The sequence below is a fragment of the Cyprinus carpio genome, chromosome B12, assembly GCF_018340385.1.
Source record: "Cyprinus carpio isolate SPL01 chromosome B12, ASM1834038v1, whole genome shotgun sequence".
NCBI classification, from domain to species: domain Eukaryota; kingdom Metazoa; phylum Chordata; class Actinopteri; order Cypriniformes; family Cyprinidae; genus Cyprinus; species Cyprinus carpio.
Window position 1 is genome coordinate 12,661,001 of NC_056608.1, and position 16,267 is coordinate 12,677,267.

General features: G+C 35.3%; 1 protein-coding gene across 5 annotated transcripts in view; it reads right to left on the reverse strand.

Moving 5' to 3' along the window:
• Nucleotides 1–16,267, reverse strand: part of LOC109100142 (thyroid hormone receptor alpha) — a 142,626-nt gene that overhangs the window by 107,674 nt on the left and 18,685 nt on the right. Inside the window, exon 2 of one of the 5 annotated variants that reach the window (XM_042735415.1) lies at nucleotides 1,554–1,725. The exons of the other annotated variants lie outside the window; for them this stretch is intronic. The gene's annotated coding sequence lies outside the window, so the exon portion shown is untranslated. The remainder of the gene's footprint in view (nucleotides 1–1,553; nucleotides 1,726–16,267) is intronic. 5 annotated transcript variants of the gene reach the window in all.

Sequence of the window (16,267 nt, forward strand, 5' to 3'; positions counted from 1 at the left end):
TGCATAAATACAAAGTCATCAAATTTACGTTGAGGCACTGACCAAATTGCAATGAGTAGTTCATGTCACAGAGCACTCAAACGTACCAGAGGAATGGAATGCATTGCAGTGCAGTGCAATGCAGTGCAAAACAAAGCAGTGCAGTGCAATACAATGCAATGAAATGAGTGCATCTCTGGTCCAATTTTAAACACCAAAATGCTTTGAACACATATGTATTGGTAGCATTGGTGCTTATGCATCTCTCTCTTGCCTGACTGATGCCCAGTCTTCAAAGGAGTCTGGAGACCTTCTTTTCTACCCTCAGTATGTGCATACGAAACCAATCTTGCCCTTGGGCAAAGGTTCAATCAAATACTTTTTAAACTTACGTGGAGAATTTACTTGAGGCCATAAAAGCCATGTGTAAAGCACAGATAATGCATTTCCCCTCCCTTTCTGCCTGCTTTTCTTGCAATCTTGCTTAATCATTTAAAAAGTCATTCTTAGGCAGAATAAAACTTTACTAACAATGGTAGACAATTACAAGCTAAATTACCACTTGGTCCCATCAAATGAGTTTTATGCTGTGCTAAACCATTCTCAGCATGCCTTGACCATTTCAAGCTAAACCAGCTAGTGAAAAGCTGTACAAATGGGAATTATCCTCTCTCGGCCCAAAAAAAGGAAAGGGTTATAGTCGCCTTACTTGGATTAAGGCGCACTGCCTTGATGGCCAGAAGATACGTCACATTGGTTTACTCCTTTAATATGAAGATGACGTTAAGAGCTGCATATTTCAAAGAGCGCCTGAATAAACAAAGCGATTCAATACATTCAAACCAAAATAGTCTGTGCCATTAGTCGAAAAAGCCACACAAAGGCCAGCACTGAAAGAGAGAGCGAGAGAAAAAGATGAGAAAGAGGCAGATAATCAGATGGAAAAAGGTCATGGAGAGGTAGAGAATTAGAAGAGAAGAAGAGGCCGCAGGGAAGAGGAGGAGAAGCTGGATCCAGAAAAGCAGCCCTCCACACATGACATCTGTATAACAAATTTTTCCACTTGGGTTTGCCTTTTCTCCATCCGCTCTTCCGTGCTTGGAGGTAGAGCGACGGTAAGTGTGTGTGTTTGTGTCTGGATGTGGGAGGAAAGGACATATGAAGGCCAGAAGCGAGAGCTAACCCTGCACCTTGGGCCACCGCCAAATAACCACTGTCATATTCCTTTAATAAGATTTCCTATATTATGCCCAGTTGAGGAATATGCGCCTCATGTGGAGGAACTATGAGAAAGAAAAATAGCATGAACATAAGTTGCTAAATAAAGACAACAACTACCACAGGAACCTGAGATTATGGGCTTAACAGATTGAACAACTGGTGTAGTCCTTATTTATAAACATTTATTTAAGATAGAAAAGTAGATTTCACAATGTAGATTTGATCATTATTGTAGATTATATACAGACGCACTGTAATTTGTTATTTAATACAGTTGCTTATGTGTTTTGCCACATACCCTACCCTTTATAAATGACAGAAATATAGTAAATAGAGGAAAGGTTACACTGTACTTTTTGGAGAGCTCAGGACAGGTTGCCTAAAAAGTCAGCGGAGGCTGCTGATCCGCACTATCCCAGACGGGGTCTACATCCACATGTGGGGTGACAGCCTGAAAGCAGTGGGGCCCAGGGAGCAAAGACAAGCTGTGGTTGATTTAGGATTTTTGAGCTCAAGCCAACATTCCTAAGGGGAAGAGAGTGAAAGAGCAAAAAAAAAACTAGACTGAGCAAAGAAATAGAAGAATAAGAGGGAGGAAGAAGATAGAATATCTATGCATATGTACACATAGTTATGTATGACAGTTATGTATCAATGAGTGAGAAAAGGTAGGTCTGGATTTAATGTGGAGCAATACTGATGCTGGAAATCAGTAAATCCCAAAAGAGGTACAATCTCTTCTAGAGTAAGAGCAGCTGAAAGAAAAATAGAAAAAATATGGTGTGTGTGTGTATATATATATATATATATATATATATATATATATATATATATATATATATATATATATATATATATATATATATATATATATATATATATATTAGGGCTGGGAAAGTTAATTCGTTATTTTCGCGTTAATGCATTAATTGATTAGCGCCGACAATTATTGTATCGTGTGTCAGCGCAGTTTTTTATTATTATGAAAGTCCGTTGCTCTGAACACACATAAAGACAAACCATGGGTCACAGGGGGGTGGGATGCTGATCAGCACTGGCTTGGGATGGGTGTCTACTTTTGAATTCATTATTAGCGCCAAACAGGCTGGTCTGGGTATTTCAAAAACTGGATAGTGCTTGATTAACATTTTTAGTAATATTTTGTGTATTTTGTTTATTTGTTCAGGATTTTGATGAATAGACAATCGAAAAGAACAGCATTTAAAAACGTTAAATTTATAAATTGTAAACTTGTAACAAAGCAGAACTCTTTACTGTTTCTAACTTATTTAATGCATTAATTGAATGGAACACCACTATTTTACCTCCCACTGTTCTGTACAGCTTTGTAAAAAGGATCCTACCTCAAGTGATCCATAAAGAGGTTCTTGAAGTTGCTCTCAGAGCTCTCATTTTAAAAGAATCAAGCATAATACACTACTGAGAACATTCTCAGAAAACCATTAACATCTTTCTCTCTTTGCATGGGAAGGTCGTACTCATGGATCTGCTTCAGCAGCCCTGTATCAAGCTCTTACAAGAGCTTATGAGAAATTGAATACTGGTCTAACTAGAACGTAATAGTTCCCAGGCTCTGAGTAGCTCTCTTGGTTGACAGTTTGACATGAGTTTGCATATTCAGCATGGCGGGGAACACTCCACAATCCTACCATTGCAGAAATGTTCTGGGCCTGTAAACCTGACATACGGGTAAAGAAATAACCTACTTGGTGGAGTGCACAAGGCCTCTTCTATTCCCATCACTTTCAATAAAAAGGGCAAAACTGCATTAGCGACATGCACCGTAGGCTCCATGCAAGTCTGATCACATCCACCCTTCGACTCCAGCAGCTTATTAAAATGTATGTCTTTAAATTTACAAGAGCATACATTTATATATGCACACACACAGCACAGGAGGCTTGAAGGATATAAGAAGGATGTATGACGTCATATTTGTTTGCTATAACAAGACTATAACATGTTGACTGTACGCCAGCGAGAGATTATCAGACTTTGCATGCAGGGTATTTCAATGTTCTGCTCATTTCATTTCTTGGTAAAACGTTTAAAAATCTTCTCATGAGCTGCTGCAGTAATTTGCATGACATTTTGCATGCATGCCCTCTGGGCTTGTATCTCAGTAAATGCACTGACAAATACTCAAAAACAGCAATAACTCTGTGATGCTTTGGTAAAACTTTTGATTTTTGATTTGATTTTTCACAATTTAACCGCGTTGCTGCTATCGAAGAGTATTTGTTTTTATGGTTTAAATAATAAGACGCATTAGCAGGCTTACTGAAATTTCAATCAATACATTTCTGTGTAGAAATTCGAACTGAACAATCCATTTCTTTATAACCTGAAATTTGTTTTAAGTATATGGCTCCATTATGGAAATCTAGGCTATTATTTTAAAATAAAAATAAAAAAAAACATTTGCATTATATTAGGTCTGCCGTCAACTAAAGTCGTCATTAAAGTAGTCATTAATTTGAAGCATTAGTCAACTAATTGCACGTTTATTAATAAACCATTTAAATCATAATAATGAGCCTTTAATTGCCTACATTGTATAATAAGTGCTTGAGCGCATGCATAGTTAAAGCTGTAATTAATAAAAATAAAAATAATAAATGTCATAATAAAATAATGATGAATGTGTCAGGGAAAAACAGTAAGGAGGCTGCATTAACATTTTAATAATTCATTAATAAACTAGCACTTTATTCATTTTTTTGGTTTAAGAGATGAAGACTGCAACACTAACTTGTCATCTCCGCAGTATTGGATGCTCCTGTATGCATGTTTTATACATAATCTGATAATATTTGTTTTTCATTTGAATAAGTTTATTTGAAAGTAGACATTTCACTCTCTCTATATATATTTTTTATGTCTGTATGGCAAGTACACGCAGAGTTTCAGAGTTTCACGTTCAAGTTCAAGGAGACCGAGACGGCAGAAATTGCACCCTGTTTGCTTTCATTATTTTACAAAAGTGCAATGTTTTGTTGTTATTGTGAGTGCACACAGATAAACGTACTGTAGATTCTTTACAGATTCGAAAAATGCATTGCTCTAATTTGTATGACCAAAAATGAGGAAGTATTTTAAGAGCAAGTGAGCGCACCGGCGCCTCCATCTATCATGCAGTGAGCACTACTGTTCAGCTTCCACACTCCGCACAGATACTTAAATAGCACACATTTTTCTAGGTTAACATTAGATTGAGCGGCCATGTAAAGTTCCTAATACTTACATATTTCAGATGATAAGCCATATTTGAGATCGATGAATGATAGGCGAGCATTTGGATTGCCAATATGGATTTTTATTTATTTAATAATATTTTCTGCGACTAATTAAATTTTGGTCGACCAAACCTCTTCTGGATGACTAACGGTTAGTCGACTATTAGGGGTCAGCCCTACATCATATAATATATAAATTCAGTTTTATTTAAAAATATACACTGAAAAAACTGGTGTAGTAAAAATTTTCAAAATTTAATTGCTAATAAATTTCATAAACGGTTAGAAAAAGTAACACATGTGAAAAGTACTTTCTAGTGAAACGTACTGCAATAATCTTTGTTTTATTAAGCTTTTTGAAAATCATTCCTTTACAATGTCACTTTCAAGGATATAATAAGATGATTTTAATTTATTTTTTAATACAATGATGCTGTAAATAAATTATCCACTGCTTGCTTGCATTCTACTGACAGTGTAAATATAATTCCAATTTATAAATTAAAATATTAATCTTTAATGAAGGTAAAAACTTTGAAAAAGTGATATTTGGTAGAACTATGAGTGGGATGAGGCTTTGTGGTACACAAAAGCTGGTGTGTGTAACTGCACTTGAATACAAAATCAGCAAAAATGTATGCATTTATAGGAACCCTGGTTTCTTGTAAAGACCGTAAAGTGAATAGAAACAGTATAGTATAGATAGTAGGGAGAGGAGAAAAGTGAGAGATAAGAGAACATGAGATGAGACAACAGATGTCAGAGGCGAGGGGATGTGGTCATGATGAAATACAGGAGTGACAGGAAAGGAAGTGTAACAGAGCCCTTAAATCAGCAGACATCTACAGAGGCCCCTTCTATAGATTTGCTTATTTGTGAATGGCATACTTCACATTATCAGAGTACATAAGCAATTCTTGCGGCTTCCTGGTTATTCAATAATGACAGAAGTGGCATTATAGTAACATGAAAGTGAAAAAAAATGAAAATAACGATAGACAACAGAAAGGAAGATATTCCCTATACATTTGCTGTACAGTAGTAAAGATATTGAATGTATGTTGCTTTATTGAAATCTTTTGTAGCATAATGTCTAAGAGCAGAAAAAAAGAAAAGTAATGAACAAGAAGATTTAGAGCAGGGCAGACAAGAGTAAATAAATGTGTGCATCTGTCCTCTCTTCTTTCTTCTCAGCCCACTTTTTTTAAACCGCTTCTTTCATAACAATGGAGGAAAGGAGTTAATCGTTTTCTAATCGCATATGAGACAGTAAAATCAACACTATAAGTGCACGATGAATGGGTGAGGTTGAAGTCTTTACATTCACTATTTGTAGCTCTACCAAAATATACATCCAACCCACAGACGCTCACACACATATGGGGGGGAATGGTAAAATATTCCTGATTAAAGTCAGTGAAGTGCATTTAAGGAGAACAGACCATATATTGTGACTTTTAGGGGTGTGTTAGGTTTGGGCCAAGAAAAGTAATTGTAAAGTTAATCTCTTTCTTGATTTTGACAAATGCATGGAAACTGTCTTTAAATAAAGTTAAGCACATATATTTCATGGAAGAGTTGGTCTTTGATACACAGCTTCGATGTTTGGTCTGTAAATGAGAGAAAAACCGCAGTCTCTAATAAAACAATGATTGCCCATTTATTATAAATGTGGTCATTCTTTGACTACATAAGTCACTTTGTATAAGATACTTATATACATTAATGCTATGTGGTAAAGAAGCCAAAGCAGGGAAAATATTCTAAACAGTGCCTAAACCATGAGATCAGAGGGAACACAAAGCATTTACATTTCAATCTCACATTCCCCAGTATGAAAGTAAAAAAATTATAATAATTCACTTCACTATTAAGTGGATACTAAAATGGATCATAACCAGTTAAAATGTAATTATGAAATAATAAATGTGTACTTTGATCATCAATGCTGCATTATTTGATCAAAAATACACTAAAACCTCTATTCTTGAAAAGTATTTTCTAACATTTTATATTTTAAATTGTAATAGTTCCTGTGATGGCAAAGCTGCATTTTCAGGAGGCATTAGCTACTCCAATCTTCAGTGTCACATGATCCTTTCAAAATCAAACTATGCTGATTTGGTCCTAATGAAAAATATTTGAATATTATTATCAATGCAGAAAATGGCTTAATATTTTCATGGCTTAAAATCGTTCTACATTATTTCAGGATTCAGTGATAAATAGAAGGCTCAAAAGAACAGCATTTATTTGAAACAGAAACCTAGAAACTTATTATAGGCTGAATAAATAAGCTTTCCATTGATGTATGGTTTGTTAGGATAGGACAATATTTGGCCGAGATACAACTATTTGAATATCTGGAACCCGAGAGTGCAAAAAAATCCAAATATTGAGGAAAATGGCCTTTAAAGTTGTCCAAATGAAGTTTTAAGCAATGCATATTACTAATCCAAAATTAAGTTTTAATATATTCACAGTAGGAAATTTACAAAATATCTTCATGAAACATGATCTTTACTTAATATCCTGATGATTTTTGGCATAAAAGAATATTCTATCATTTTGACCCATACAATATGTTTTTGGCTATTGCTACAAATATACCCATGCTACTTATGATTGGGTTTTGTGGTCCAGGGTCACATACACAAACACAGTTTTACTCATATATGAGTGCATAGGCTATTTAAATCCTAGCTATCAGTCAAGCAACCTTGAAATATTCAAACTGCTGACTGGTAGAGTAAACACCTGAAAAAGATCTGTTGAATAAGAACAGGTTGTTCTTGATCAATTTCTGGCAGAGCTCCAGTATGGTGTAGATTTCACAACAAACACACACCTCGACGCACGCTCAGTTCGCCACTGTCATTACTGCTCAACAAGAAATGACAAAGCTCCACCCTATTCTGGACAATTGTCCAGAAGCAAATGTAAAAAAAAAAAGGCACATATTGGGATGTATCTTTATAAAAGTAATGATGGTACTTTTTGTTAATGTTAGAAATGTTTAAAAAAAAAAGCATACTTTAAAATGTAATTTAATAAAATGTTTAAAAATATAATAAAATAAATCAATTAAAATACATTAAATATTTTTAAAAAGTAGCTTACATGGTTGTGTACTTTTCGTTAGTAGCTAGAATTGCAGATAACTACTTTTCCAAAAGAATAGTTTGACTGTAGTTGAAATGCATTAAAATGATGAGTAGCTTGACAAACAGCAGCTTCAATGCTGAACTTGATGCTTTCAATACCGCCAGCAAAAAAAAACAGAAAGGGAGAAAGCAGAGAACACACTGACTTTCACAATTAAATCTAATTTTTGCTCAGCAGGTCTGCCTGCTGTTGTGTTTTATTGGATTCTATTGAATCAAAATCAAGAGAGAAATGCGATGAGATGAATGCAGATACAGCTTATTGAATGTGCACAAATTCATCAGGAAATTTATAACAGAAACGATTTTTTAAAAGTTCCTTTGCCTCCACATGTCACTGGTGGGTAATGCACATGGTCTAATGCTGACTGGAAGTTGTGTATTTCTTCCGTTCTGTCCATCTCCATTAACCCAGAGTGTAATGCACACATGTGGCTTTTGGCTGCAGTCTGGCATTATTGGTCACATTTTCAAAATGCAACATTGTACTCATTATCGAAATTACCGGAAGATGAGAAATAACTCATTTAAACGGGTTATGGAGCTGTGCTTATATTCCAATATGATGCCTGAATTCAGTCGTTCATTCATCCTAATTCTTATCATTGGACATAATGCAGTGACACTGGAAGAACCCTGTAAGGAGTTAAATGTAATTCATAGAGCATGCAAGGCCATTTAACCTGCTCCAGAAAGCTAATGGATGCCCATCCTGTTCTGCAAGAAAAAGCATCAGAGCCTTTTAATCAATATTGCATCCTGCCTTTGTCCATTCAATGGTCTCTTCTGTCAAAACAGCTCAACCCGTTTACGAAGACACTTTAAAGCCTTCTGGACAAACCAACTAGACACTTCAGAATTGAAGAGACACAGCATATGCACTAGTGATACACAGAATGTATACAGCCCCCCCAAAAAAGCTGAAATATTTTGGAGGGCCCAAATCATTGTTCAAAACACCTATTGCTTCTCCAATGAGACATTTTTACTGTGACAGTGCCTATTTTGTGAAATTTCTATAGGCGCCTCCGCCTCATTGTCAAAGAACTTTACAAATATAAAAAATGTAAAAAAATGATGAAAAAATTAAATATTACAAATATGCACGGTTTATTCTGAGTCAGAAATGGTCTTTGGTGGCAGCTTAACTATTGTTGAAATTAATTAAGAATTCACAAAATTACTCGTTTACTTAGCACATTTGGATTTTTTTTTCCTGCTATGAATAAATGATATATGGAATGACCATGCATGTTCTAGAAAAAACAATCCAAAATAATTTTCTTGTTAAGGCAGATAACCAATAAATGTCTAAATTTTTTGTCCAAATAAATTAAAAAGACGACTGTACATAAAGTTAATATAAATGTAAACATATGAGTAATGAGAATGCATAATTAAATACCCAATATTGACAAAAAAATTGTCTTTTCCCAATACAATTTTCCAAAATATTTTCAATGCAGGTCAAACCTTGCTTGCATATTAGGAACAAAAAAGAAAAAGACAAAGAAAAATATATTTCACACTATCAGAATCACCAAAATCCAGACCGCTTAGGGAAATCTCAATCTATAAGTGACCCACACCACCCAGTAGTCTGCACCATCGTCCAACCACAGGCAAATGAGTGCTTGAGTATATCCTGTCAGCAGCGCCCACCATGCTTGATGGAGTCAAATATCCTTGAGGCATCTCATGTTTGTGCTTTGCTGGCACAAATGTGTGATAATGTGATCTGAGATCGAAGCATGAGACTATATTGCTAGCAAATCAAATGGCTAAAAAAACTTGAATAGAATCTATATGGAAGAACAATAATCACGGCTGTGCAGTAGTATAAAAACAAATTTAAGATCATTATCCAGACAACTGAGAGACCCAACAGGCCAACTGGGAAGGAACTTATAATCATCATATGATAAAGGAAGATGTGAGGATTAACAGAGAATTTCAATTAAAGTCATTTTCTCTCACCAGCAATTGGCTGATGTCTTTCCGTTCACCCTCAAGCAAGGCTCAGGATGCTCCTGGAGGTGTCACTATTCAGTGAACAACTTCCTTTTGATATATAAAAAAAAAAACACATCCCCGGCGGAAGAGGACAGAATGCCAGGAAGGCTCCACAGGAGATCTCCCCATGACAACATCATCACCCAGGCAGCTGTTCCACTCCCAACACTTCCACCGCGAGACAGCAAAGAAGGAATGTTTACACAGAGGAGTGAAACAGTAGAGCTATACTCAACAGGGTGTTGGTTGCAACATAGAATATTTCACTAATTCTAAAACACACAAAACACAATAATGTTAGTGAATGATTTCCAACTCTTCACACTCAAAATAACATTGCATAAAAATTATCAGGTTAAATTTCTCTGCAATTTCACTCTGCATAACTGGGTAAAATAAAAAGCAGAAAAGCAGAATTCAGCTAAAATGTCATACTGTAAAATGTGTTTGTATATGAAAATATATAATAAATTATTATTAAATTTGTATGATATTTAATTCTATTCTATTAAATAAACTATATAAAATATTCTATTTTATAAAATGTAATAAATAGTATTATTCAAAAATATTTTATGTTATTTATTAATTTTATAGGATTAAATTTTAATGGGTTTAATATGATTAAGAATAAGAATAAATAAAGAGTAATTAAGAATAAGAATAAAAAGCACTACAATGGATATTGGAATTGTTTTTTGATTTTTATTATATTATACTGTAAAATGTGTGTTATTATATGTGTTGTGTGTGTTGTGTTTGTAATATATAACAAATATATTTTATAAATTTAACAAAAATTCTATACTAAATCCTAAATAAATTTTACAAAATATATTCTTATATAGGCTATACTCTAAAAAATATTTAATACAAAAATACAATTCAAATAAAATTGTAAAAATTAAATAAAATTACTTTTTTCTATTTCAGTTAAATTCACAACATAATGATCAGAAACTATCGATTTAGCATTTTTGCCATGTAATGCTCCTCACTAGCAAAAGTAGCTAAGCTTGGGTAAAATGACACTGTTTTGAAACAGAGTCGTGGATTTCTGTACACTAGGCTGCAATGTCTTGCTTTAGTGACTTCAGTGAAGTAAATAAAAATCTTAAAATATATATCTTAAACACTCACCATGGTTGAACTACAAGTCTACTACAGCTACACTTCAAACACAAACCTTTCTAAAATACAGACATGAAAACTATAGAGCCAAAAGCCTCACACCACATTTATCACACCATGCTAATACCTATGCCACATTAAACCGCAATGAAAAATAAACTGAGAGCATGAACCATGGATGATGTTTTCTTGGTCTGCTGTCCAAAAGCCATTGCTATTGCATTATAACGGTTCCTCGACAGTTGTCTAATCTATTTTTTAAGAAACCACAATAGGGTGACATATTGCCAGGATAAATCCCTGTCTCACAAAGATATTACAATTAGACACAATCCAGCTCTCAAATTCTCACAGCTACAGGCACTCTCTCTTATTTCCATCAACTGCCATTATATAGTGACATTAAATTATTTTGAATAGGACTATCATTTCCTAATCAAACTGACTGACGCCTTCCGGTCCTGGCCCACCTCCCTTTTGTCCCACAGTGCTCATGTTCCTGCTCTGGGCCTCCTCTCACACAGCTACTAATGAGCCCTATAATCAGCAAATGGGTTCTTCAGAAGGAGCTCTCATTAAAATCTGAGAAAAAAATTAAACGACACAAAATGGCAGAAAATGCTATGCACATGTGAGGCTTTCAACATTTAATTAAGGGCATTTTAAATGTCAGAAAGTTCTATGCTTGCCCTTCGTGCTGAAAAAAAAAAACAATTTCAAAGTCAGTGCTTAAATGGCCTTTAAGTAAAATGAAGTTCTCACATCGTGTCAAGGATGCTAAGGGGTGCTGAATGAATAATATTGTAAATTATTGCAATTTTATTTATTTCAGCATACTTTAAAATAGAATTTATTTTTGTGACACAGCGCTAATTCAGCCATTACTCCAGTCTTCAGTGTCATACAATCTGTCGCAGTGACTCCAATCTTTTAAACAGTAGTGTATACTGTAACACAACATTTCTATTTTGAATAAACACTGTTCTTTTTAACTTTTTATTTATTAGAACTCAGAGTATCATACGTCCCAAAAAATATTAGACTGGAGTAATGATGCTGAAAATTCAGCTTTTCTTCACAGGAATAAATTATATTTTAAAGTACATTAAAATAGAATACCGTTATTTTAAATTGCAATAATATTTCAACAAATTAATTTTTTTCTGTATTTTTGATCAAACAGATACAGCCTTGAAAAAAACTTATTTAAAAAACATTGAAAATCCTACTGAACCCTAACGTTTGAACAACAGTGTAAAAAAGCACTATTAAAACTCTGACTTAAAAATCATTGCTAATATTTAAAAAACTGCCCATCCCTTGTGTTTACACTCATATATTACACTCTTCCTTCACAAAACGTCTTGGGAAAGTGTGCAAATTTCTTTCCGTGAGATCCTTTCTGCTCATCTCAACATTTGAGAGAGCACAGCCCACTTTTCTTAGCAAGCCCCAACTGAAGAGATGGCCAGGGCGAGCTTGTGCGAGCTCAAGCTGTGATATTTCTGCAGACAGCTGCAGGGCTTCTGTCTGATGTTGCACAGACACCAAACTGTACAAAAAGAAAGCGAATCCTCACCTGTAGCAGTACAAACTCAAATATAATTTGTGCACTACAAACCCCCTTCCTATGTGGAACTGAACTGACATGGACATTTAGAGACTTTAAGAAACACTGACAGCAGAAAAGGTGACTTGTGGCTACATGAAGGATACTTGTGTTCAAAAGTACCCATGCTACTGATATCACAGCTGTATATATGCTAAAATATATACAACCATGCCAGCTACTATTGGGAAATAATTAAACCAATAAGGCGGCGTCGCATTAGCTGATCCTAAACAATTCAATTTTGATCAGCAGAACCTCAACTTCTCAATGATTTGGCTCAAATCTTTTACAAGAATGGAAAAAAGGTGACAGACTCAACAAATATGGAGTAACTTTTCCCTGTAAAAACTGTGTGTGATTTGTTTCTTCAGGGCTTGGTGTAGAAATATTTTCATGCGCTGCCTCAGTGAGTAATAATATTTCATTCAATTACCAAATAATCTTCTGCCGTTGCTTGCTTATATTATTATTAGTAATTTAAGATAATGTGGCTTCGAGTTTGCTGAGGAAAAAATTATGATCAAGTAATAGAAAAATCATATCAAGGAAAATCAATCCTAACAAAAAAAGCCCACAACAAACCAAAACAGAACATATCGAGCTGTTTTTATCTCATCACATATGAACAGATAATCTCAGCAATGCTATAATTTTCTATCTAAGCTCCAGATGATGGGATCATGAGATCACAGGACCCCTGAATATAAGAAGAGCGCTCTGCTCTCACATGTCTCTTACCTTTGCCTGAAAGAGCCCGTCTTCCAGAGATTCAATATCTCACATTTACACCTTAGAATGAAGAAGATGTTTCTTGAAAGCTGAAGCTGGTCTAGAGGCAGAATGGACCATACAAATCCCATAGGAGAATTTGTTCTTGGGGAAAAGAGACAGCTATGTTCACAAGACAGTAAGGCAAGAAACTGGGTCAAAGTTGACCAATCACAGGATTCATGTGACCGGCTTATACCTCTAAAAGGCTTATGGACACAATCCTGTGGCTAAGTGAGGTTACACCTAAAGCTATGCCTAGCCAAAGGAGCTGAGGTAAATACAGAACTCTGTCCCAGAAAGAGCCATGTTCAAATCATGTCTGCACTGATTTGATGTGCAGCCACATTTACTGTTGTTCTGCAAAATCCAGTCATTTTAATAATGATCTATGCAATCATGCATTCTCGCAAAAGATTTGCCCATGCAGATTTTAAATTTGCCCCGAAGGCCAGCAGAAACCTGCTTAGTTTGAAAATGATTTGTGTGTGAGCTGTGCTTCATACATCCCTACACTGTTTTGACAATAGATAATGGACCTTTTTGCATGCAAAATTTCACCATTATTTCACAACAGATGACAGCAAAGGTAATGTAAATGAAAAAAATAAGGTGCATTTGAGCATGCACAATGAAATATCTATTAATGGCTAATCTATATCCGATATTAAGCTCATGTCTTCTTAGCAGACATGAAAAAATGAATGGAGAGGCAAATTTACTATGCTTAAGAGGTTTTATTACCATTGTGACACCACTGTAAACCTTTCAGATAAGAATGACCAGAGGTGTGACGTATGTTTGAATTACATTTGCAGTTAATGACTCGTGCACTGGGCCTGTAAAATACAAATGAGCTCAGATTTGCTACATACTGTAAAATCACTAAATACATCATCTGTGTACTTAGTCTGCTTTGAGAACCGATGCTTTAAACAGCAACTAGAAATGAAAAATGTAATCTATTCACTTAAAAAAATAAAAGATTTATACTTGTATTCTGAATGTTTTTTATTCAAATATATTACTGTTATTGAATTATTAGTACTTTAAGAAGTAGTAGTAAATGTGGGTTTAATAAAAAATAAAATACAATTACTTTTATTCTAATTATTATATCAAATTGATTAAATCAATGTGTTTTCCAATGAGCCTGTGCAATTCTGACATGCGAAATTTATGTGAAAAGACATATTTGTCCTTTGTACATTTCCAGCGGATTTCATCAGTTCCCATTAAGAAAGGTTACAATTTCAGGAGACCAAATCTGATGGCATTTAAACCTGCTGATGTTCTCGTCTGGCGAGGAAGAAAAGGTCATCCCTGGCGACCGATTAAGACAGAGGCTGGATGACAGACGCCACATTCACAGATGAGAGACGAATAGCATTAAGCTAGACCACCCATACGACAAAGAACGACGCAGAAACTGAAGACCCGAGCCGAAACAATATCTTGTGAACTTTCACTTTTTGATCTTGTCATTGAATATAAAGTGTTACTGTATATCTCAGAGAGCACATACTGTGACATGGTGTCAATGTACAATGAATCGATAAAGGTGTATAGAAAATGACGGCAAAGATCTGCAGCTCGTTAAGGACATCCATTTGCATCTCAATGGTCCTACAGCAGACGGCATGAAAGAATGATGGGAGAACAGGGGGACAAAGTGCATCTTTGCATTTAGTTTTAGTTACCTACTGTATGTTGCAAGGTGAAGGGGGGAGCTCTCAATTACTGTCAGTTGAGAAGGGACTGCTGTGTATCAAGTTAAACTATGTAGGTCACTTCAATGCATCCTAGATCCCCCCACACTGACACAAGACACCTTTATTGGAACCCCATCTATGTGTTTTTCTTTACCGCAAAGTGCTACAGTGAAGTTTCCATTAAAAAAGCAAAAGGCTCTAACACATTAGTCAATTGACGTCTGGCACAAGTTCTCCTACATCCTATCCAATAACCTAAGCATATGAATAATGAAGTTCTTTCTGTGTTGAAACCACATAAGCTATATTGATGAGAGTTTTATTGAAGACAGCAGCAACAGTACAATCCAACAACTGATTTGCCAAAGGGGTTCAAGTTGACTCTCAAGGAAATAAAGGAGTTTGAGAGATTATAAAAAAAATACATATAGTTTAATAATTAGGACCAGCAAGCAAAACTAATACAAATTCATGAAACAGCTACTGCATAAACAAGACTTTTGCTTCAGTCTCAGACAGAGTAGATGAGCGCTCTGCACTAACATCTGCCACAAATCATGACACAAAGAAAGTCTTAAAATTAGCGCTAATTTGCAAGCTGTCAATTTGATTTAATTTAAATAAACAAAAAAATATAACTTCTGCTACGATTCTGAATTATGATTCAAGTGTGGTGGTACAGATACAGTGGAAAAGAAACAGTGAGAGCAAGTAGGCAGTAGCGGCTCCTGACCGTAAATTTAGGTAGGCAGATTGTGGTTCGTGGCGCTAGTTTATAATAAACTCAAAAAATGTATAATCTATATAGTCCAATCGCTGAACACGTGCACACACACTTTGGCAGAGATCTAATGTACTTGCGTAATTAAGCATATGGGCTAATATTGATTGACAGGACAGGCTTGAAGTTCACACAGGAATGCTTAATATTGTCTCTGAATGCTGATTTAGAATGTTACAAGTTGTAGAGAAATTTAAGTGAGGAAATGATTATCATGTCTCATTTCAAAACAAACACTTTCAAATTTAAAACACTACTCCACGTAGGAATAACAGACATGCCAGTTAGTTTCTGACCTTATGGAGACACATATAGCTGGAACTGACTGATATCGTCCTGGTCTGGAGCGAGATAAGGTAACGTGAAAATAAGAGGGGCCCAAATAGCTCTCAGTTAGAGCGTGCTGCAGTTCCACTTTTCACCACAGATTTACATTGCAAAATTTGTGGGGTGCTGTTGAGTTCGGGAGGACACCGGCACGACTGCCCAACTTAAGTTCAAAGTATACTTCACTTTTTATGTGTACACGAGGGACAGCATACAGTGCGCGTGACGTGAATTTCGTCATCAAAACAGAACGTGCATACTGTACATGCACCACCCGATTTTTTTAGCCGCGCATACTTTGT